We start from the raw sequence: 26,420 nt of genomic DNA, 5'->3' as shown, positions 1-26,420 counted from the left end.
GTAGGTAGTGTGGTGTTAGTAAAGGAAGATAATTTGCCTCCAGCAAGATGGTTGTACGGTGTAATCACTGATAAACACCCAGGTCTGGATGGAATCACTCGAGTAGTTAGTTTACGTTGTAAAGGGAATATTATTAAACGACCTGTTGGCAAACTATGTTTTTTGCCAATAGAAACTTAAAGTTTAAGATTTGCATTTTTTGTTTCTTACCAAATGTAAGTTGAGGTTTTTAATTTGGTATCATTTGTTCAATTTGAATGCAAAGTTATTGCAGCGTGCTGAGTTGTTTGTTTACATTTTGAATATCACATGTTACAATTTCCTTTCACTGTGTCATGATATAAGTTTTGTTGTATTTTGTCATAGTTAGTTGTCTCATGGTGGGCGGAAATAAGGACATTTGTGTTATTATTGTCCTTGGTGGGCGGAATGTCCAACTTCTGTTTATATTTGTTAGGATTGTTTTGCAAGAAGTTAATTTTGTTTCCAAATTACCCGCTAGATGTCGTTATACCATGTGTCAAATTTCCTACATCGCGGTATTAAGATTTTTCTGCAAAACACGACGACTGGCTGATATTAAATATTGTCAAGCTTTTAGAACAGTTATACCTCTAACGAAATTATACATTATTGTACAGTCATTAGAGTGATATTCTTTTGGGCCCTTTTTACATGTGGTCCTTCGAGCCGGAAAAGAAGAGAACAGAGTCGAGGGCTTTGAGGTCCATGAATGCTTTATAAGAGAATTAGCTTTTTCTAATTATTTGTCACGATCACGTTAATACTCGTATTATTGACCGAGCGTAAGCAAATTTAATGTCTCCGTTTCAGTTTATGGCAAAAAATTCTTTCTGTCCGAATGTTCTTTTCTACATATCACATTTCTCAACTAATTCTCGTGAAATTTGGTGAGCAGGTTTTATAATTATATATGGATTATCAATATTTCTTATATCGATTCCGTTATTGGAATAATTTTGAAATGCCCAGAGCCATGCTCAAGCTACTAAAGCTAAAGCTACTAGTTATAACAATGGGGTAAGTTTGGTTGAATATTCTTTTAGTAAGTAAGTATTAAGCTTGTTAAGACAGCCATTTACTGGAGTCAGTTACGGATCGCTGCCATATATGACCCAAAAATGTTTTATTAAGCTATGAGCTTCATCACATATGATCTCTGAGTAATTCTAAGCATTTCTAGCCTCGGAGGCGAAAAGAAGCGTGCGTCTAGTCGAGGAGGGCGGGGTACAAAGATGGCCGCCACCCGTCATCATTCAAAAAAATCTGTTCTGGTCTTAGTGGCTACTAGGGCAAGTTTGGTATCATTTTCGTATAAACCGAAGACTTACAATTCATTGCTGATATTTGTTTTTTTCAGTTTCATAGTAATTTTGCAAGAAAAACGTAAAAAGATAAAAATTTGTAATGGAGGTTTTTGCTTTGAGAGCTAATAACTTTTGTATAGTGGCCAAAATTGTCATACAAAAAATACTATAATAAAGCGCAATTCATGCAGCTTCTAAACATGTACATGTTTAGTAATATTCTACTGCAAAAAGATGGTGAAAAAATTATTAAATGACCGCAGCGCGGGTAGTTGGACTCTCGCTAGGCGGCGTTTATCTTACAAAATGGTCGAGTACGAGTATCTACGTAGGTAACTATGCTTACTTTGCTAGATTTTATGATGACGAATAAAATGCTTTCTGTATTTAATACACACAGAATAAAAAAATAGACACAGGTATCCCCATGTCTAAAGAGGAGGGCGGCTCGCTTAACAAATAAGTTCATGTACAACCGCCAATTCAGGTTGGGTTAGGTTAGGTTCGTTAGTTACCTTTTATCCCTCAGAGCAGAAAATAGAAGCCCCGCGAGGCGGGGCTTCGTTGGTTTGTCACCAAGTCATACTTGCATAACCTATATTAGTATGACAAATATACATAGCTGTTATGATTTCTAAATGTAAGCTCTCCGCATAATAGTTATTTGTTTTACAAGGGGGCAAAGCTGTTGTTTAACAGCTCGTGCTAATATTGATACCCGATCAAGCGGAAGATTTCAAAATTGAACCACGACCGTAGTGAGTTGTTCGAAAAATGGAATCTTGAGCGTTGTAAGGGTTTCAAAGAACGAGGGTTAAACAAAATTTGCCGCCGAGTGAAACACAGAATTTTTCACCACACCAACTTGAAGCAAATATTAAATGTAAAATATCAAACAAAATCAAACCAAATCAAATCCAAATGAATGTTATGTGCAGGTTGAAGTTATTTATTAAAAACAACAAGTAAGTACCTATAAAATTATTTAAAGTGAGTTATAGCATGAAAATTATCGTGAAAATAAATATTTTGCCTCTTCCTAAGTAGTACAATTTCTCTCATAAATAGTGTTTTAATATTATCAGCAAAAATAAGAGCGCTATTTTATTAGAATAATTTCATTTATAATAGTTATTTCTCGGACCCAATTTTGGACCCGGGTATATCCTTAAACTACGTTCAAAAGAGAGGTATGGGCACTGTAAATGTCATCTCGCTTTGTGTGGTAGGGCACAGCACAGCGGATGTCATTCCAGATCTATCCGAGCAGAGCCCAACTGGGGAAGTACGTACTTACCTCCACCTTACAGAAAACACCGGTCAAATAAAACTAGGCCCCACTCAAATCGTTGCAAGTGCATTAAAATTAAAGTGCATAAAATTATGTCTTCCTTCCTTCTACCTAGCGTTATCCCGGCCTTTGCCAGAATCCGCTTTCCTACTTGCTTTCCTCCACTTTGCGCGATCCTGGGCGTCGTCTCGTGTGAGCCCGTTCACGCTCATATGTCTGTATGATGAATTATGTCTGGATGAAAGTATTTTATTCGTCATCATAAAATCTAGCAAAGTAAGCATACCTACGTAGATACTCGTACTCGATCATTTTGTAAGATAAACGACGGTCCGCAAGATAAACGAAAGTCCAACTACCCGCGCTGCGGTCATTTAATAATTTTTTCACCATCTTTTTGCAGTGGGATATTACTCAACGTGTATATGTGTAGAATCTACATGAATTACGCTTTATTATAGTATTTTTTATATGATATTTTTGGCCACTATACAAAAGTTATTAGCTCTCAAAGCAAATATCTCCATCCTAAATTTTCATCTTTTTACGTTTTTCTTGTAAAATTACTATGAAGCTGAAAAAAACAAATATCAGCAATGAATTCTACGTCTCCGGTTTATACGAAAATGATACCAAACTTGCCCTAGTGGCCACCAGGACCAGAACAGATTTTTTTGAATGATGACGGGTGGCGGCCATCTTTGTACCCCCCTCCCCTTATTGCCTCCCAGGCTTGAAATGCTTAGAATTACTCAAAGATCATATGTGATGAAGCTCATAGCTTAATAAAAAATTTTTGGGTCAACTTCATAACTGACTCCGCTAATTTAATCCTTTAATACCTAATGTAAATAAAGCGCAGCTGAAAGGCAGTTTAAGGAGGAAATTAATCATTGTTATTATATGCATTGTTCTTGAAACAATGGCCAATCTCGCGCGCTATAACACCATAAGTATCAAGTAGCAACCACAGCATTATAAAAGAAAGGTAAAATGTATAAAAGAAAGGAATATAAATAAAACCGAAACTAATTGTAATTTGCAAGGTCAACGACACTAATATGACTTGTTAGTAGATTTTATCTTCAGCGATAAACGATAACAAGATGATAGGTTTGTTACACTAAGATAAAATATTAATAAAAACGGAAGAACGCTTAAAACTACGTATTTGAAGGAGGGGCATTATCTTTGCCATCACAAAAGTCTAACAATTCAAACTGACGGTAAACTTATTTACATATCGCTTGCCAACTCACTACGTAAATTACTACGTTCATACAAAGGAAAACTTACTTTATAATTATAAACATACGAACCATATTTGCATAACACGATTGAAAACACCAATTGTTAACGCTATCTGCACAACCGAGTCACTGCATTAGAGAATTTTACTACAAGTTTGTTTCGAGATCGTCACTTGTATATCTTGAACTCGAAGTTTATAAAAACAAAACTTAATCGGAGATCAATATTACGCTAGTTGGTCCGAGTCGAGAAGCGTTGTTACTGTTCTCGACTAATTGCCTTAAATACCTTATGGCAATCAATCTTTCAAACGAGATTATGTTTAGAGCGTAAACAGGCGTATCATTGTATTAAATCGAATGTTTATTAGCTTATTAGAATCATGATAGCAATGGAAAACATCGACTAAGGTTAACTGACCATACTGAGGATTTTCTGAGCGCACATAGATATGACTATTTGTGCTAGATAATAAATTCTTATAATTCTACTTATAACTTTGATTACAAATCTCACTAATTGGCTATAAATTCTTGGTTCGTTATCGCCTAGGAAAATATATGCGAAGAAAGTTTCCTAATAAAATAAACAACTAACCGATTAAGTTTTATTAAAGGTTTTGATCCCGTTTATCTAAATTATAGCTTTCTCGAATTACGTCAGAACTAAGAACAATCGGACCTACCAACGAACCCTGCGGGACTCCCGATCTCATTAAGTTAAACTTCTGCCATTAGTATACAGACCCATTTGCGTATGACAGCAAATATTGTGTCAATTAATCAACGATAGCCGAACCTTGCCGAGTTTAGTCGATGGCGGCCGAATTACACGGGCTATATTCGACATGCAGCTTTCACGGTACCCCTTACATCTCATTAAAGTGTCTACAAGGTCTCAACGTGTCCTCCCAAATGTTCGAAACACCATAGTTCCGTGATGGGAAAGACATGATTGGTAAGTATATCTGTGTTTTAGTCAATTGGTATAGAATTGTAGAGCCCGTTAAGATCAATTCACCTTTGATGCTAAAATTGGACAGATCGCTATACCTCACCTGTCTCGTCTCAAATAGAGGCCAATAACTCGGTAATATCGCCATTAAAGCCCGAATACAGCCCCACGTTAGCAGTCATTAATTCGCGCCCTTTGCAATCAGCCCAACTGGGTCAGCGTTTCTTCGACGATTACACGCTCGACAAATCAAACTTGCGCCCCGGTGGCCGAGGGTATGAGCGGACAGCTAAGCTGTTTACGACAGGGATTACTTAAGTTATACTTTATATTATTATATCCCATAAAACAAAATCTACTACAAGAGAGCCAAGTATTATAAAGCTCGATTGGACACACGACAAAGCAATCGACAATCCTCTCCTGAGCCTGGATACCCCTTTTACTTTTGTTTTGTCTACCGTTCTTCATCGATTCTCATCTACTCAAAGGTTAACTGGGAGAGATCCCTTAAAGAGATAACTTCGCCTTCGTAGTGCCTATCCAAGCCATACATATTTGTGTCTTTTTATCTTCTGTAATTCTATAATAAAGTTAAAGATACATGCATACCAACATACTGTCTTGTGTGCGTTGATTTTGTTTCCCTATGTTATTGAACAATAATATTTGATGACTTCAGTTAAAAAAATATCCTTAATAGGATTAAATTAAAGGACGAGGAAGACTTAGAATAATCGGTGTCAAACGATGAAGCCATATATAATTGTGCCGCTCAATAAGACTCAAACCAGTAAATCACGATTCGTAGCCCTTAACATTGGAGATGTCGGCAGGAGGAGAAGGGAACCTAATTGTCGTGCATGATCCAAAGACAGTCTATTTGACTGAAAATCATTGCGACCATGTTGCTAACCACTATTTATGAATAATTTATGCACAAGAAATAATGTAAAGTAGAATATCCCTATCTCAAGGCGAATAATCAAGGGTATTTACCCAAATCCATCCTCCCCACCCCACCCCGGGCATCTGACCGGCTAACTGGGTTAACTCGGGCCGACTCTTGACGCAATTTGGAGAATTAGTCTTCTTCCAACAACCTAACCTATTTAAATTTAAACCTCCCTATCCTAAGATAAGGAAATCAACGCGGCGGAAAATAAGTCGGATTGCGAAAGTAATTTTGCTTTTAAAAATGCGTCCGGAGTAACGCATTCGGATGTAGTTGTAATATATCAAAGATAACAAGACCGAAGTGATCCCATAAGTGTTCCGTGAACAAAGTTTTGTACGGAACACTAAAAACGTGTGATCACTCTTCTATTCACAGAATAGTAAAAATATCATTAGCATTACTCAGAAAATGTATATAGATATTAGTAAAAGCTCGTATCGTATTACCCCGCTTCATTAGATGTTGCATTTCATTAAAAAGCATATCTTCAAAGAGAATTAAGCGTATATCAGTAACTACATTACTGAAATCGCAATGTGTATGTTGTGTTTACATATGATTAAATATTATGCATAACGAATCCAATGTCTGCGCGGTACAGCTTAGTAAATAACATTCCATAACGGATTACCTTTACAACCGTCTGCATAGCATCATACAACTTCATACTAATCCATACAAGGATTACTGTGACTAGTTCATAGATGGCGCTAGTTAATACCACTCGACGCGTTCCAGACGTAGAGTCGAGACGAGATTTACGGATATCCGGCAGCTTGAAACAATATTTGGCTGTTTAGAATGCCGTTGCCTTCGATTTGTAAATCGTTCAAAGAAACTGGAGCAGATTCCTTTATGGACTCGCTTTGAATGTTTTATTTATGGTATACTTGTATGTCTAGTTGCCTTTGCCTGGTCGAAAAAAAATGCAAACTGACAATAACATAATTAATGTTTAAATAGCTTTAGTGCCCTGAAATCTTTGAAATAAATTGTTTACCTTGCTAAGTTATTGTTCTGAAATTTGCGAGTTTGCGAATAATGCTACCTGGTATTGGCTTGGCAATCTGTATTGTTCTAGAAGGCCGCTGGCGACAGGGAAAGGAGCCTAACGGTGCGGGACAGGACAATGCATTTCGCAGACACCCGGGTAAAACTAAGCAGACTGGACACAAGTTGAAAACGATAAATTTGTTTAGCGGCAGATTTAGAGGCACGATAAATTTATTGTTAGAAAAAAAAGATCGGATGATACATAGGTGTTCGTTCGAGCTATATGTTTTGTTGAATGCATAAGTTATGGACTTTTAACGGTACCTACAGCATAAATGTATATATTTAGTATCTACAGGATAGCTTATGGTTAATTTAACTCTTGATCCATGTGAAGTTAAAAATATGAGGGTAAGGGGTAACATAGGTCAGAAAGACAGACGAAACTCTCAGATCAAAAATCTGTTTTCTATGTTCAAAATAAGTTATTAATGATACTACTCGTACTTATGTATTAACTCTAATCACAAACCGATTAATACCCTAATTACGCGTAAGAATCAAAGAAAATCTGACAACGTCGGAAATCCTTTTTCCTGTTCGAAACAGGAATTACTCAAGTTATGAAGTTCTTGTTTGTTATTCGATCGCGGCCTAATTACGGCCCACAACTCCTTTGATGTCAGTCGGTATATCAATAATTTATGTTATTCATAGCTACGAATGCGTATCGGTCTGTTTAGTCAACATTGTGCTGTTATCATAATAGTGTAGCTTATTAATATGAATATACCCGCCTGTATAAATTAATTGGCCCTTTACGAACAAAGGCCTACAATTTGGGTCCTAATTTAAATATCGCCAGAAACGCTTGCGACTTCAGAAATGTCATTCGCTGTCCCTTTTGTTTCAAAACGGGGGCTTTTTTCGTATCGATCCCTCGCAGGTAACCGGGGAATGATTTATTACCGAGCTTGTTGGTTCAAATAATCGATTCCCCAAATGCTTTAAACTACGCGAAAATAAACTTTAACTTTCTGAGTTAGAGACGAATTTATTTTGCTAATGGTTCGCATCTCCAGTTAATGGTTCAAAAGCGTGTAGAGTAGAAATATTTGGACAATAAGCGTTTGCTAAATTTCAATGGGAATTTATAGAGCACTAAATCGGGGAGTCATCGGGTCGGACATTAAAACACAGGTAATTCAGGCGTTATCCAAATATTTGCCGCGAATTATGACTGCAAACAGACGCTGTACGAGATACGTTTAAAACGTTCGCTTTTAATATTTTTATGGTCCGTCGAGAGAGTTACGATACGAGTTTCGCAATCACGATATAAACATGTACCGACAATACAGACTAAGCCATAATTAATTTAGATTTAGACCATGTTATCAATAAATAAACATGAATTTGTATATGAAAATAAGAATTACCTATCATTAAAGTTCTCACATATCACAATACGGATATTTAAATACTTAGTTTTATCTACTCTTTGTATAAATGCTTCTGTAGCATCGTTTTATTAAGTTTTGTCTGTTTTCGGACACCTGCTTTACAAAGCAACAAGAAACAAAACAGGGAAGTTATTTAAAAGGTACAGGACAGACATTTTATGAGTCCCCCTGTTGGTCAGACTCCCCTATTCAACGTCCTTTCCTATTGAGTCCCGGCATTCTCGTAAAATATTTGTAAAATGTCACAGTAACTGTGACACTGCGAGCCACAGACCTAGCTTTTGTGAGAGCGGTGGAGACACCAATATATCTTAGGAACTAAAGACGAGAGAGCACGTAGAGAGTTGTGCTCCCACATAAGACACCGAGAATACAACCTAGGTTCATAAGTACATTGAGTGTACGATGTCTTACTCTTGTATTTTTACTTTCAGTATTTTTCTAGGTACATTCCTCTTATGTTTATGGTGATATTGATATGCCATGGCAATTAGGTATTTGGCAATTAAGGTTCATATTCATAGTGTACAGTGGCGTTCAAAAGTGCATGGATAGATGTCGACCGTAATGCCTTAATATTACGGTTGATATGTCCATGCACTTTTTAACGCCAATGTACCTACAGCAGTACAAATATAATTATGATAATTCATATGACAAGGTACCTCAATCTCAACTTAGTTTTATTACATGATGAATGTATATGTAGGTAGGACTTATAGCAGGAAATAGTGTTGTCGAATGCAGTAAGTTGCAATAAATAATCTTTACAAGGTGTTCTGATTGGCGATAGGAGATAGCGCACGGTCGCTCTATCTAGGAGATCGTTTTATGGCACTTCACCGTAGTTTATCACGACTGTTACGTTCGACAACAAAATATATGGGTGTTTCCGCATTATGTGGTAGGAGATATATGTTGTGCCATTGAAAATTGCCGTGCTGAATGCAAGTACTGCAGTCTGCAATACACTGCATTTCATTTGCAACATTTATTACAAAATATAAGTTCTAGTTACACATATGTATTTGTATATAAGTAGGTAGAGTCAGATCAAGAAAAGTCTGCAGCGATGTTGATAGCCCACGCGGTGCAAGTGTTATTTATACGTCATAATTTCATATAAGTTTGACGTTTAAAATAACACTTGCACAGAGTGGGCTACTGGGATATTAAAATCACTGCAGACTTTTCTTGGTCTAACTCTATGTGCGTGAAGAGTCATGGCTAAATAATATGGTATATTAGCCTAGGGTTAGCCTGGTATGTCACCTAGTTCCTTTCTTTCAAGGCGAAGGACTATAAAGTTAGCAGTGTCCCCAACGTACTTTTAAAATTAAATCGAGGAAAACTCCTAACATCTTAAATTCTCCTCGAGCTTACTTTTATTGAAACACATTTTCCCAATTTAAATCTGCTAAGTAAGCGCCCGCCGACAGATAACGCAGCATCGGGCTAAAAATATGAAACGTTCAGTAAAAACGCGTAGGGTTACCATGTGACATTAAGAGGGCCGTAAATCAGTGCCGCAGATAAACAGAAACGTGAGACCGAACATGCTAAGTAACACCTGCGGATTTTAAGATTCTGATATCGAGTTACGGACAAGTTTTGTGAAAAATTTACCTGTTTCTTTATGGGAAGAAACTTTTAATCTTATTGTTGTTAGTTTGTCTACAATGTCTAGTTTATACAATGTATGTTGTTTCGTATTCTTCCTTGCGATTTTTAGCAATCAACACAATGCAAATTAACATAAATGGCGAATCCCATAATAGGCATAAAAAGTACTTACTTAAATTCCCTTTATAGGCTCGTCAACATATGCAATATGCAAGCGACAAAATCCCGGCATAAAAGAAAGCTACCAAAAATGCCACACCATGCATCAAGCTTTTAGGCCAATAGGTACATATATTCGGACAAAGACATGCAGCGAAGTGCCGCCCAAAAAAGGGGCAACACGAATACTTGAGCTACCATTCTCGGCGCGTGTTTGTTATGAGTATGAGTTATCTCGGCTGATTTATCGATGCTGTTCAAAATGTTCAACATTCGTGCATACTACACGGAACTTGAAAATGTAAAAAGTAAAACGAAACATTACGAATAAATATCACAGATATTACCGTGTTTGGTTTGAAATGATACAAGAATATTTGACGCAAAAAATGCTTGTAAGCGTTATAAAATGTAGTAGATATTGGGAAGATATCAAACGGTAGTTTATCTAACTATGTTACATGTGTTAACGCTATCGTCGATAAGATTTTTACAATCTTTATATATTTTTACAATCGTCCATTGTTGTATTTATGAGATCGGAATCAAATTCTTGTTTAACTTCTATTTTATTTCATAATCTATTTATGTCTAACTAAAGGATATTCAGGTAGGTAACTTATTAGATCTTAATAACAAAACTTCCGTGAGACACAAACTTATTAGATCAACGAAAAGTTTTACTGTCTATTTTGCTTTATTTTATGTCGTCGATCTGCACATTTTCTCTCAAGATTAAGTATAGAATGGTATCCTGCTGGCCCTTGGTCGTGACGTGCGATGATCGATCAGCACGGCCATGTTTAATTACGCTTATCGCGATGATTTATTGATATTGCTCCTATCGCGCGATAGCCGGTGACACCCAAATGTTTACCAATCGACTTTTAAACCGAACCAATTCTTGATAATAATAAATCTAGGAAAACTACTTTCTTTACGAAAATAGCAAATACCCAGTCTCTGATAGTTTTTAAAAGAAAATCGATGAATGATTCTCATTTTGTGTATGAAGACTTTGTGTTGGCATTTAAAGCGGCTACTTGAGAAGTTGGAAACTTAGCTATTTGTATTGTTAATGGAAGTTATTTCTCAAACTACTCGAGAACTCGATGAAACGATTAAATTCAAAGCCAAGTTTTTAAAAGTACTACAAGTTATGTGTCTGGCTGGAATGCTTATCGTACAAATCGCTGTAGGTACTTATTTAGTAATTGTCTTTAAGGATTATAATATATCAATTAATAATTAAAAAACCCCGGCATTATCTTCGCATAGTTACGTAAAAACATAAGAGGATTAGATTATAATAAATCCGCTAAAACACATAGGTACATAAATATAAGTATGTCGAGATATGATTTAGTTTGAACGTGTAGCTTATCTTTATCTTCCTATTTTCAAACGTAACAAATATTAGTTTAGTTATCTGTGGTAAATTAACTGTATGTTGGTGTGGGTGGGTCTTTATTTACGTACGGTCGATACTCGTTGAATTTCCTTTATAATCACTGCAGCGACTGCAGTACCCTTATCTGTGGAGACTCTATCTTACTTTATGCAAACAGTCCTTCATTTGATAACATTTGACATGGTACTTAACAAAATCGATTAGAGATCTTAGAGACGTAAGGTTCAGGAGACAGGAGGTCAGTTAATGATTAGGTAATCGCTTAGAGTTATTACTAAGTATTCTGTTAAGTTGAGTTAGATCTACCCTTTGGCAAATTCAGTTCTTCTAATATCAGTCATGTTTCTGAAGTTGCCCATTCACTTGCCTATTGGGATTACCCAATAAACAAGTTTCTAACTTCTATATGCGATTACCTTGCAAAAACTAGCAGCTATAGAGGGTCAGTAGAAAAAGGCGCGAAATTCTAATTTTCTATGAGACGATATCCCTTCGCGCCTTTTACATTTTACAAATTTGCCGCCTTTTTCTACTGACAAGATCTGCTTGACCAAACTATATCTACGCATTTTTTTTTCTAGGCATCGGAATAGTCCCTGCTCTACGCGCAACCGGAAAAAACTAAGGAGGAGGAAGATCTCTTATCGTTGGTAGCGATAATCTCTCGCCATGAATATAGTTTTAAATTTATTTGTCTATCGTAAAAGGGCATAGTTAAGTCAATGGGTGGGCCAGTGGGGCTTGTATAAATAATTTGATAAATGGTGACGGTAGCGCAGCGGGCGACGGACGCTCGTTATAGTTGCTCCCTTGACAACATGGGATCGCTGCAAGATGTTCATCTGCCTATTAAAATAATAGACGCCATATTGAATATTTATTCTAAAAACACCTTTGGATTGGATCTACGCCTGTATGGTCTTGGCAAATTATTGGTATCCAGTGTACATGTAGTGTGTTTAAAAAAATAGGATGTTGAATGCCTAAAGGCCATATTTATTCTAGTTAGGTATTTAATAGTGAACAATTTTTATTACACTTTATTTTGACACATTTCTGATATTTTTTTGTTTTATTTTATTTCATTGTAACTTTATACAGATTGGCCAGATGTTTAAAATGGTGCTGCAACTGCGGTTTGTTAATGCTATAGTTGTGTCAGCAGCGTATAATTACACGCTTTCACGCTTACCTAGGTGTTTCCTATAATTATAGGGTTATTGTGCGAGTAGCGTCAGCCCAAAAATATGCGTACATTTGCGTTAATTTACTGGTTTTATGAGTCTAGGCCATCCGCATTAGCACAGCATGCTAATTTCCATTCATAAGTAAGGTAATTGCAGGGTTAGCACATTTTTGTAAACCGTTTTTGTAACTACTACTAGTAGTTTTGTTTATTTATAATGAGTTTTTGGCGTAAATCAATAAAGATTTAGTTGTATTCTTCTATTTAAATAAAGTCATACTGAGAAATGCACAAACGCTGAGTTTTCTGGTTAATCAAATGGAAACTTAAATAATCGTTTTTTTTAAGTTTTTTAATTCACAGCGACTACTATAATTTATAAAGCGATAGGAAACATCGGTAACCCTAGGCACGTTACATACAAACGGCGCATTGTCCGCACCAAATGTTTGCCTCTCGAGCGTCGAACCCGCTTTTACCCGCTCAAATAAGCACTAATTATATTTAATGCGTTTTACCTGTAATTAGGAGGTGTTAGAGTACGTGGAACACTCGTGTGCGAGAGCTTTATGTGCTGAATACAAACACGGATGAATCTAATCATTATTGTAAACAGTGTTGCGTAAAACAGTACAAATCATGCGTGTACCTATTCTATCTGTTTACTAAAGCTTTGTAATCGATTGAAAGCTCGTTTCTAGTATAATTTGAACTCTAATTTTGTAAATATTTACTGGTGCGCATGTGGCGAACTGGGTAGTAGGATTTATGAACAGCGCAGCCGCGGTTACTGATTTGTTGGTCGTTTGACTTCAATGAAAACACTGTAAGCGTTTGTTTAGTACAGTAGGTATTTTACGGTAAACAGGTAATAAGTACATTAGGTCTTACTAACGTTTAACTGGCAATTTATTTCTGTGGTATAAATTCATGTCAAGATATAAAATTATGAGTATCAAGCTCTGTAAATTTTCATTAAAATTAACGACGCAGTTTGATTGCTATTATGTAAACTGTACTACTGTATAACTACGTACTAGTGCTAGTAGTAGGTTGGTACCTAGACCAACTTTGCCATTTATAACAAGTTACCTAGGATTTAATGAATACATTATGCGGCATTGCAGTAAATGCCGTAATGAAGGCGACCCCATTATCATGCGGATAGGCGTTAATGAATAATCCATTTAATAGAACATACCTGTACATAATGATGACTACTGTAAACCATTAGAATACTTAATAAACATTTCCGGGACATTCATTAAACTTTATTAGCGGTAGTAGGTTGATTAAGGTACATGTTCATACAAGAGTAATTTTTAATGTCCTAATTAAATTAAAATATTCCACTGGGCATAGGGACACCATACATGAATTGATCTGTATGTGTAATGATTTTAATGAATGTCTATGCTACCTTTTATTTCCAAGGAAATCTATTATTGACAAATTAGCCAATAATCTGAGGGCCTACCGTGAAAGGTTGTGTGATGTTCCATAGACAATAAAATAGTTTAAAAGCAAACACACGACACAGCGGCGGGAATTCGCGGACACCGCCATGCAGTTAATATCGTCTTCGACAGGAATATGGGCGAGGAAAGTACTGAAGAGTAAAAGATCGTAAATAAAGGCGTGAGTCAGTCCCCGAGCTGTGGCGTTCGCTCTATTTTGGACTTGCAAATGAGAAAGTGCATCGACAGTGAATAACCTATAGGTACAGACATAGGCATCTACCGGATTCTGGCTAGGGACAGTTTTGTGTAGGTGTGCTGAAGTTATTGATGTAGGCATAGAACTGTGTGTAGTTTTGAGAAAGATTATGCGTATAGGGTAGTTATTTCAGATACCGTCCACTTATTATATATGTATAGGAGATGCCAACTTACCTACCTGGAATCTTTAACCCATGCAGCGTCGAAGATGACTAAGATGAGTTAAGATTAAGAGAGAAGTTATTTAGTGAGGGTAATAATTATATCATCCTTTAGAACTGAAATGCTCGCGTTGTAAATAGGTAAGTACACTAAGTACTTGGTCAATAAGCTACAAACCTTACAGTGCACTTACTATGCATAATATCAACTTAAAGAGATAACAGTCCATTTTATAAAGTGGTCAGGCCAAACAGGTAGTTCTAGCACCTGCAGGTTATGTCAACAGCACTCGAGGGTGCACTAAACCACTGCAGTGGCATTATCTCAACCACTTATCGCTTAAAAACAAATCCGGCTTATCTAAAACTAGACACGTAAATTACGTCGACTTTGAATCAATATCCGATAGGACACCTACCGCTCGTCAGCCAAGCCGCTTGTCCAAACACAACGGGCACTTCTTGCACTACACCTCACCGTCTTTTAGACCACCTAATTGAATCCATGTTATCATTAAAGTATCGATCAGTCACACGCGGCAGTACGTTTCTCAGCGACGCGTATATTTTTACATTCGCTTGAGATATTTTCGATAGTCGTCCAGTTGAACACTCACATTAGCACGGTTGGGTTTTATTAGTAAGATAGTGTTTCACTGTTTTGAATAACTTGTAGTTATGGATTAGCTGAGCGATTGTTTCAAACAATAATAGCAGAGTTTGCGAACACTGAGGAAAATTACGACGCGCATTAACACCACGGCGCGCGGAGAGGGACTGAGCGACCGAATGAAGTGAATGAACGAGGGAGCGCTCCGGGGCGGTAAAGGCCGCACGCGGGGTGCGGTAACTTTCCGCCCGGCATCCGCTAGATGGCGTTAGACGTCGTTTTCCCCAACCGTGGCAATAGAACCGTACCGGCTCACCGCGTTCACGAAGCTCGTAGAGCTTAGGAGAGTAGGTAGAGATACCTATTTTTCTTGCGCTTTAATAATTCCGCCGGCGAGACCGCCCGCTTACAAATTACGAAAACGTTTTCAAATTCATTCTCATCTAACGTTTGCTCACCGATTTACGGGCGTCGCTTGCGTACGCCGATGTCCGGAATCAATTTGCACGAACGCCGGGGGCTTTTAAGATTCCACGTTAGCCAACAATTTCATTTTGTCAATAATCGCAGCGGAAATTAGTGTGTACATTGCATTTGCGGCGGTTTGTTCGATTTCCCGGTAATGTAAAAATTCTATTAAACCTCGGATTGGGCAGGACGAGTAGGTAATCGAGAATGAAAATCGATTAAAGTTGGTGAAGCCGGGCCGTCTATCTGAAGGGTCGATCTGGATGAAACTCATTTTCGGCGGTTCATTCCCTCCGGGTGAAAATAAAGAAAACATTCGGATCTCCTATCTCTCGAAAGCTTTAACTTGAAATTACTATTTCAGCATCAATCAGCAAAATGTTCCTATTTAATGAACGTTAATAGAAAGAAAGGATCTGTGAGACATAAAATGACAAGCGTTTTACAATTTACAGTCCGTCTCCCATACAACCTATTCAGAGTTCACGCATGAAAGTGCCTAAATAAAAGCCTTTGTTGTTCCTTTGTTTTTCCGCAACCTGTGTTCGCATTAAAAGCACCTGAAAGATAAAATTGAGCTATTTGTTGCGAGCTACTAAGATTTTATGAATATTATGATATTAGGTATAATGTGCCTATACTTGAATAAAACGTATTAATAAAAGGCGTTAGTGGCGCATAAACAAGGCTTGTCTATGACAGATGATACCCGAACCATAAACAATAGAGTGGCCGCGATACGGGAGCGATAGCCGCTGATTTATGGTCGCTGGAACGCCTTAAATCAATTACTATGACGGCCCATGGAGTAGTCGATATGCAGAGATAAAGCGCGATCGTGTGTTCCTAAGTTGGTGTCCCGTATAAGGATTGTTCCACACTTCTTGTGGAGGTGTCTAATTGTCCAGATGAGAACATATTTACCGAAATATCGTGACAATTGCACAGACTATCCGGCAAGAGGGATCTCTCTTGTAGACACAATTTGGTATTGACATTTAATTTCCTTAGTTAGGTATTCAATTATTACGTCTTGAATACGTTAGCAAAAAAAAATATCCAGAATCTCCAAAAAGTTGTGCGTCAAATACCTACCTATCAAGAGTATCATGGGATTCAACGGCATGGTGCCCTATGGTATAAATCAGATACCTAGGTACAGCCTGGCAAAAAAGAGTAGAAATTAAAAAGTGGCAACACTATAGTGTCGTCCCGTTCTCTTATATAAATTGATTTGAAAGGGACGACACTACAGTGTTGCCACTTTTTAATTTCTACTATTTTTTGCCAGGCTGTAAATCGTCTAAAGCTTGAACTAAATTATAAGGCTAATATGCCAATGGGGCATGGGGGGTGACAGGAAAACAAAAGTCTACCTAGCGCGATCTCCACGTAGGTACATAATACATAACAAATAAACTTTACCCAATTAATTATTGCAGAAGTTTACCCGCTGAATTTCGACCTGTTAATTAAACAAGCGATACAAAGCAGGTGTTGCACAACGGATTTGAGAAATAAATTATAATTAAAAATTAAAATTATTGATAATACCGCGGGTTGTGAGGGAACACATAAATGATAATACATTGAAAATAATAGTAACGTGATAGCAGTTGGTTATCGGACAAAAGTTGTCTAATTAAAATTAAACAGAGACTATTAAATTGTAATATACTCGTAAATGCGATAGTAGTGTCTGACCTTCGGAGATAAGAATGACTACCAACCAAATCTATTAAACGTAGGGCCTTTTGCGCCAATTCATCTACATTAATAACTAAATCAATTTTTTAGTCTTGCCGGAAGCGTAATTTTTTCCATTTCTTCCTTTAATATAAAATTTAGATAGTACACTGACAGAAGGTAATTAAAATAAAATATTGTTAAGTATATGTATAAAAATATGATTGAGAAGGCGTTAAAAAACTCGAAACAAAAGTACCTAGGTAAATAACCTACTAACTGTACGAGATGGTACATGAAATATGTTATGACATCTGTCAAAAAGGTAACTTGAAAGTCAGTATGGAGCTTAACCTCGTATCGTATCTAAGCACAAGCGTTAACGGTTATGAACAATATTGTATGTGTGATGTAGTAGTTAGAAAAGAATAGAATATTTAAAATATGTTTCATTAGTGCCTAACACTAACCTAATCTAACTAAGTTACAATTCATAAATAATATGGATTTATTGTCGATTAAATGACACACATAATAGGTATAGCCAACAACAGGGAATTTACAGCTTACATCGCCGATTTGAGGTTTTTAAAAAATATAAAGTTGATTTGCAGCAGATTCTGACATCCTTCAGCCATGCCACCATACCAATGCCGTACCAGCATGACACAAGAAAAAATGTACCATAAATTAATATGTAAGTATGCGATAAAAATGTTTAATCTCGATGAATTTAATTTCATGAATTAATCCTTTAAATTTAATTTCATATTTCATCACCATACAAAATGGGCTTTGGGAGATTGGGAGAATGAGCCGTGTGCCTTTCAGAGTAATCTTATCTTATGAAAATGTATACGCTTGATCCGAAAGAGTTAAAGCACGAATTAAAAAAGAAGTGACGGAATAATAGCCACACTTCCCTATTCTAATAAACTTTCAGTTTGCCGCTCGTAGTTCACGGCTGTCTAACGTAAATTTGTAATTTTGTAATCTTGAAACCGCTTGTAATATTTTTGAAGCTTAGTAGATAGACAAACCATAAATCACATATTCAACTAGGAAGCCTTACCTTAGCTATGTAGGTGCATATTAAATTTTATTAATTGTTCATGTGGTTTAACAAAAAGAAAACTAAAGTTTTTCCAGGCTCTGTAAACTCACACGTAAATTTCTCACTAAGCCATGTAGTGGCGGAATTTACGTGTGTTCTGCTGTTATCTTCGTACGAGCAAGCTACACAATCAGTATTGAACGGCTAGACAACACAACAAGTAAACTAAGCTCAAACTAGACAAACTCCTAGTTGCGGCTACCAGGCGGCCAGAGGCGCGAGGAGCCATAACAATGGAACGTAGTCGAGCTAGCATTCCCTTCGCATACCCAACATATGCTATGTAGACAATCCAGCGTGTTTTCTTCGAATTACGTATTGCTACGAGCTCACGCTTAAACCCGGTTCGTTTTAAGCGATGAATATGTAAGCATTGGAAATAAAGTCCTAGTTACATCTCAATGTAATGATGTAACCATACAAGGCTTCGTATTAAACATAATCCCTTCTAGTTCTGAAGCATTTGTGTAAAAGTAAAAGAGCGTAACTGTGTGAGGTTTATTGGCATTTTGGTTGTTTAGTAAGTTAGCGAGTTCGCGGTTGACTAGTTCAATAACTTTAGCTTATACGATTTGAGCTAAGACGATTCGACTGAAATAGAATAGGAAATACACGTGAGGTGCTAAGTTGCTAACAATAGTTTGAAAGGGAACTGTTAGCTATAAATAAGCATGTTTTATCTCTACAGTTCTTTTCAATAATTAAATTGTAGGTGCCAAGTTGTAGTAAGTATTTATATAGTAGGTATGCCTCGTAATAGTGATTTTGCCGAATAGCTAATATTATATTCGGCCCGGCTGCCAGCCGAAATGCCGAATAGGTCATACAATTATATATTGAAAAATATTCCGTGATATACAATATATAGCTATAGTATGCATGGAGGTAATTCCACTCTCGCATTTGCTCGTATTTTACAATATAGCCTCGTTAGGAATTGCTAACTTGCCACACTTCTATTATATGTTCATATTTTTTTAATATCGAAGCTAATATACAAAGGTGCAGCAACATTCCACCAACAACGCTATAAATGTTGACAATAAAGCGCCCATCAAGCGACATTGAGAAATGTTCCTTATTTTAAAAGCAATATGATATAAATTTCATTCATACACATTCGTTGTTCGTTTTGGTAATGCATCGGTCACACCTCGTTAATGTAAACAAGATGACGACATACTGATGTCTTTAATCTTTTAGCTAATTGATTTTTTACAGCTTTTGCAAAGTGTGTGTTTTTATGGAATCTTATTTTTCGCTATAGCTAAAGCTTTTATTTATTTTTAACGTCAAAACGTAATTTGAATCACGCCCACGGCCTAATTAATCTCCAGTCAATATGAAGGTTTTAATAACCTATATTATTTTTTACATGAGATTAATCTATTTTTTTTCAACTTAGGTACATACTTTGAATAAGTAGGTACGTAAGTTTGTAATTTTTGGTATTTTGCAAATATGTATTTAGTTTTCTTTTTATTGTAATAGGGTAATTGTGTCAGATACCGTCCAATTATAGGAGATGCCTACTTTGAAATGCTAAAAAAAAATATTTAAGTAGTCTTACTTAAATGTGCTATATTTGTTTGTATTGCTCATATTGTCTATTTTAGGTTAATATTACGTGACCTTAAATAATATTTACGGTTTATTTTATAAAAAATATATTTTGAAAAAGTAGGGTTATTTCAGTTTCCGTCCGCCTGTGAGCTACTTTTCGTCCACGTATGAGTCAGTTTTCGTCCACTGTATGAAAAAGTACTGTAGGGTGCATTATTGCATTGAAAATCAATTATACCTAGCTTTATTTTTTGTTTTTATGTTATATAGATAATTCTTAGTTAGTTACTAGCTTCTGCCCGCGACTTCGACCGCGTAGAATGGTTATTTTCGTGATAAATATTTATATATATTTCCTTCCTCAGTAGACCGACCGAATATAATAAGGATTCATTTATTTTTAAGCTATGTACGTTACTAGTACTGGTTTAGTTTTGTTGTATATAGGGTCATTGCGTTAGTTTTCATCAACTTATCGGAGCTGCCAGAGTAGCTGGACAATAAAATTTATCATGAAATACCCACTTAAATATATGATAGTTATTTGTTTTCTTGTGTTAATTTATGTATAGGAAAAACTAATGCAGATGCATTATTAAGATAAACACCAGTTATAATTATAATACCTACCCACTTTTATTTTATTAATAACAGATATTTAACTTGTTTTTCTTAAATTACTAACAATCTAATACAATCTATTTATCAACTTTAGATAATATTATTTATATTATATTATTATTTGAGAAATTCAGAGTCTGAATATACATGGTCATTCAATAATTAATTTTTTTGTAGGAAAAGATCTCTATGTATGGTCATAGTCGTGAGGGAGTTCATTCTGAATTAATTGCCCATAGAGATTTAGGCACTGAAATTCTTTAGAAAAACAGCTCGTGTCGTGTATGATGGTGCCTTATAAAGAATCTATGATAAATAATATGTAAAATATTAGGCCAAGCGCGCACCACGACTTTTTGTCGCGCGATAATTTAGTCGCAGAAATGTAACGTATGTCATATAAACGGCAGTGCGCGCATATGCGACAAAAAAATCGCAGCGATTTTAAAATTGTGATTTGTCACATTTTTCCGCGACTGCTCGCGACGCGATTGTCACAAAGTGAATTGCAGCATACGGAGTTGTATGGCCCCGCGCGCACTGCGATAATAAAATCGCACCCGGACCTCAGTCGGCATTTCGCTCTCCAAGAGTCAACATATCGGAACCTGCTTCTCCAACGGAGTCACAAGATGAGACGCTAGATGTTGACCGTTTAATTATAGAAATAGAAGGAGATCACCTTTGTGGTATAAATACTCAAAGTCATACAGCGATTGCATATTGTTTCACGAAATCACGACAAGCGACTGGTACGAAATCCATGTCGAGAATGAACAAATCGTCGACTTTTCATCGCAGTGCGCACAGTGAATTTTCTGCGATAAATTACAGCGTGATTCTAAAGCCCCCTCCACATTCGTGCGCGAATCGCGGCGCGAAGCCGCGAACGTGAGTGTGGCGTCGATGTTCGCAGACAGCGAAATCGACTCCACACTCGCGTTCGCGGCTTCGCCCGCGATTCACGCGCATAGTCTGTAGGGGGCTTAAAATCGTGTCGCAAAAATTAAAATCGTGGTACGCGCTTGGCCTTACAGACGCCCGGACCGCGACTTTGCGGTCCGGCGCACGTCCGATCGTGTGTAAGGTGATCCGCCGTATGTATGTCCATTAAAGCCGTGTAACAGACAACCGCACCCATGAGTGAGAGCGAGAAAGAGATGGCTTTTAAGGACGCAGTTTTATAAAGCCACACATTCACACTCCTACCATCCTACAAACAGCTAAACGGTAGGACGGCTCGTAGTCTGCAACCCCCATACACAATCCTACCCAACGAGGCGGACTACGAGGCGGCCTACAAGGTAGGAGTGTGAATGCGGGGCTTAAGTCAGAAGCGCCCTCCAGACTATGCGCGTGAATCGCGGGCGAAGCCGCGAACGCGAGTGTGGAGTCTAGTTCGCTGATATGCGAAATCGACTCCAGACTCGCGTTCGCGGCTTCGCGCCGCGATTCGCGCACGAGTGTGGAGCGGGCTAGAGCGAAAAACAGATACTTATTAAACCAGCATCCACACAGCCTGCTATCAGTTCATGCTGTAGGATATAAAGCGAGGTAGGGAGACAATTATATGTCTCGTTCTTGCAGGACTATTTTGTAACATCGTGTAAATACTGCTTAATAATCATAGACATTTCAATTATATTAAAGCCCGCTCCACATTCGTGCGCGAGTTGCGGTGCGGAGCCACGAATGCGAGTGTGGAGTCGATTTCGCAGATCTGTGATCTCGACTCCACGCTTGCGTTCGCGGCTTCGCGCCGCGATTCGCGCACGAGTGTGGAGCGGGCTTAAGGTTAACTGGTTTGCGAAACAAGCGGTATCCAGACGGGATGATAAAATCGACCTATTTGATCAGGAATGAAATTGGCGTCAATCTCCAATTTAATCACCAATTTTAGATTTATGGTAATATTAGAGCCCTCTAAATTGAAAAAATACCCCAGAACGAAAATACTGGCGTCACAAATTATATAGTATACTTGCATCTCATTTTATCGGTAATATCGGGCATTATCGGCGGTTGAATTCGGCGAGCCAAATTGTCGTTTGCGTCCGCACGTCCTGATTCGATCGGGCAATTTAATCAGATTGGCAAAAAATTGACTAGTCTGGATACGCGTTCTTAAAATTGCTTTATTTTTTTTTAAATATTAAGGAGGGAAAATCGTAGGTATATCACATTTTTTATATTAAGATTCGAGTAATGCTTGATGCTTAAATAATTAATTGCCTATTTAAACTTATTTCCTCGCATATTTGGAGCAAAGCACTATGCTCCGGTGGGAATAGCAATTCGTGGAATCGTCTCATTGTCGGACTCAGTTCAATTCTTTCATTTCGTCGAACAAAATCGAAACTCATCCACGAATTGCTATTTTCGCCCTCTGTAATCATTTAATAATAAATCTCGTCTACACCACTCATAGTACATGGACGGAAACTGAAACAATATTTAAAGCTATTTTTAGTTTTCGACCACGTATTTTAAATATGTTTTTAATCAAGCAACAGTGACAAAATCGTGGACGAAAACTAAAATGTATAATCTTATAAGCAAGAAACATCATTTTAAGAGAAAATATATAGTAGTTTATAAGTCTTTTGAAGTAAAACGACCATAACAAATACTCACCTAGCTGTTCCAGTTACCGTCCGTGTGGTCGGAAACTAAATATTTTTCAAAATTAGTATGTCAGTACTCGTCCACTAAATTTATCAAAGATTATTATGAAAAAACTATAAAAAACACTTAACATTGCGTTTATTATACTTTTAAGTTGCAGTATGTGCCAATAACGTAACTTAAACTAGCTAAATTAATTAATAAACTTACCGTGAACATTTGCCGCCAATACTTTTTTTTTCTTGCAAAATGACGTTTTCAGGCTCTGGGTGCAATGCCGCCACTTACATAATTTTTATTTAAGCCGCTATTTGTCAAATAACACTTTTATTTTGGTAAAAATATTGCTTAGACATTATGGATTGCAACAAATCCAAACATGTGTGAGAAGGCTCGTTTCTATTCAAATTTTCCGCAATTCTTTGTAGCAACTCCGCCAAGTGGACGGAAACAGGCACTGGACGGCAAACAGACACAATTACCCTATACAGGTATTAGCTACCTACTTACATATAAAATGTTACCTTCATTCGATTGTAGGCATTTACTTACATACAAGCATTACTATTAATTTAGCTTCATTGAATTTGCGGGCTCTATTTATGCAAACACTACTTCAATCAGCTAGAAATAAAGACCTGTCTAGACTAGATCTTACTGTATAGCCTAGCAACTAAAGGTTCAGTGAATTCAATCTATTTAGGCGCAGAAAACATATGTTAGGTAAGACATATTTATTAAATCTACTTAATAACTTTGAGGTAGGTAATATGTTGTTTCTTCTTTTTTTACCTTGAATGCTTTTGTTCTGAATGATTATAGTCAGGTATATACATATTTTGATCTCTTGTTATGATGTAAATTTCTAAATAATATTTATTCATCAAATACAAATACAAAGTCAATCTTAAAATCATGTAAATTAATTTAGTATTAAGCAAAAACGTCAGAAACGATAACACAATACATAGAAATAAAGAAAAAGTGGAAAAACTCACTATCTCTTGTTATTATTATTTAATATTAATACATACATTGTTTTTATTTAATAAGAAAACACAGTAACAGGCGGATAATCAGAAATAATTTATTTTGCTGAAGTACCTATTAAGTAAGATACCAGACGTAGTCCCACAATCCCAGAAAGGTGGCACTTTCTATTAATTTAGGTAATGATTAATAAGTGATGTGACTCAATTTTCATTATACAATGAGGTTTTGTCATTTCTTGCTTACCATTTATCAATTCTAAAAACCAAAGATATTATCGGTCGCTCAGCTAGAAGATACTATCGGTAAATCCTAACTACAATAAATTTGCCGATTGAATTAAAAGCACTATGCGGGCGACCACAATATCAAAGGACGTTTCTTTATTTTTATTTAAATTTCCTTTTAAGCCTTTTACAACCTTAAATCCTCCAAACGAAACCGCATAGTCTATTGTTCTAACAAGCTTATAAAGAGACGTAAGCGACGCTGTTTTTGTACTGGAGTCGGCCATTTTGTGTAACCGTTCGGTAACTGTAAATATCAAGTGGGAAACCATTGATTTATGCCAATGCGGGCTACCGAGTGGTTCCATAGACATGTAACAATAGTGATAAAGTGTACGGTTGGGAATCGGTTGGCAATTAACTAATCTTAGGCGACTGATTACCTATATGCTAATCGATTTTTCAAAAAGTCTTCTTTATTACTTTTATTAGTCACAAGAATGCGCCGCTCGCTTAAATTTCATGCTATTTCAGTAGTTTTAAAATATGAGCGTAATTTCGATTGTATGGCGGCGGCTAGTTCGTGTGACTCTTAATAATTATGAAACTGCACAACGAAACGAAACAAACAACAACACACACAACGAAACGAAACGAAACGTCGGAGGTAAATCTTAAAACTTAAATACGTGATTAAGTCCCGTTGTGCAGTTTCATAATGTTAAATAATCGTGAAAGTTTAAATCAGTGTTGTGACTCTTAATAACTTGGTCAATTTCACCACATGTTGTTGAAAGATATACATCCCGATGTCGTCAATTTCAGGGATTTTTTCTCACTCACGAATAAACTCTGGTTATCTTAAGACAGCATACAAATAAAATCGATTGAGTCTCGAGACACGCTTTTGATTCATAAAAAAGATATAAATCTATATTATGTAAATATCTGTATATTGAACAATTGGACAGAGGAAAATATTTTTCTAAACGTAATCCAAGGGGCTAAATATTTTTGCACGTCGTTTTATCCGCTGCTACTTATTGATGCCGACTGTAGAACCGAAAATGTAGAGTCGTCGAAGCTTGAACTAGTTGCATTATTTGACTCGACATTATTCGACTTGATAGTCGAAAACTTACGTCGAAACCACTGGACATATCAGGCTGTTCGAATTTTGGAAATGTTAACCCTGCTTAGCAAGTTAGATTAGGATGCTAAGTGCGGTTACTTTTTCCTGAATTACATATTCGGGGTGCTGAATTTAGGAAGGTTCAGTAACGTGACCTTTAAAGGCTTTAAAGACCTTTCATTGGATAATTAGCCTTTCCCGTCTTTTCACGACACTGTTTATAGGTTCCACAGACAATAGTAATGAAGAGATTAGTCTCTGGCCCAATTCCAAGCGTTAATGTTGTGTGTGGTCATTAATTATGGCCGAACAGGGCTTCCAACAAGGTGGGTCATTGTGAGTGGACAGGACATGTGTAGGTACGATTAATTAGCTAATAGTGCATTTGCGACTATTACTTATTCGTGGTTTTGTAAGTACGATTGGAATTAAGGCCCATTCATTGCAGGTTCCGTCGTTACCGGCTACCAGCGTAGTAAAAATAGTTAGATTACCTAAATGAGAACATTTGTTGAGTGTATTTCTGTGTGAAAAAGCCTTTACAGTCAGCCCGCTGTCAGAAAGACCGATTGCGACAGTTTGGTAAACCAACCTTCGGGTACCTAAATATCTGCATCACCACAAGAGTCAATTTACACGCAAATTTCCACTGAAAGTGACCTTTATTACTTTTTGAATACCTTTTTTACTGAAGCGTCAGTCAGAAGACTGATGTTTTGAACTTATGAAACTTAATTTGTAATAAACTCTACAGTCAATACCTACTCTTTAATTTTTTTCTCGTAATGAGTGCTTGTGTCCGGTTATTCTGCTCCTAATACAGCTATGACGTAAAATAAGTGAAAATCATTTATTTACAAACAATACATACAGGGTGGAAAGGCACGA

General features: G+C 36.8%; 2 protein-coding genes across 2 annotated transcripts in view; both read right to left on the bottom strand.

Annotated features, from left to right (window-relative positions):
• LOC134669058 (frizzled-2) overlaps positions 1-15,292 on the bottom strand; it is a 31,893-nt gene extending 16,601 nt beyond the window's left edge. Inside the window, exon 1 of the mRNA XM_063526581.1 lies at positions 14,916-15,292. The gene's annotated coding sequence lies outside the window, so the exon portion shown is untranslated. The remainder of the gene's footprint in view (positions 1-14,915) is intronic.
• LOC134669093 (cytosolic Fe-S cluster assembly factor Nubp1 homolog) overlaps positions 1-26,420 on the bottom strand; it is a 285,812-nt gene that overhangs the window by 88,494 nt on the left and 170,898 nt on the right. The window lies entirely within an intron of this gene.

Source organism: Cydia fagiglandana, chromosome 11 (genome assembly GCF_963556715.1).
Source record: "Cydia fagiglandana chromosome 11, ilCydFagi1.1, whole genome shotgun sequence".
Taxonomy (NCBI): Eukaryota; Metazoa; Arthropoda; class Insecta; order Lepidoptera; family Tortricidae; genus Cydia; species Cydia fagiglandana.
This window is presented reverse-complemented; position numbering and strand designations above follow the sequence as displayed.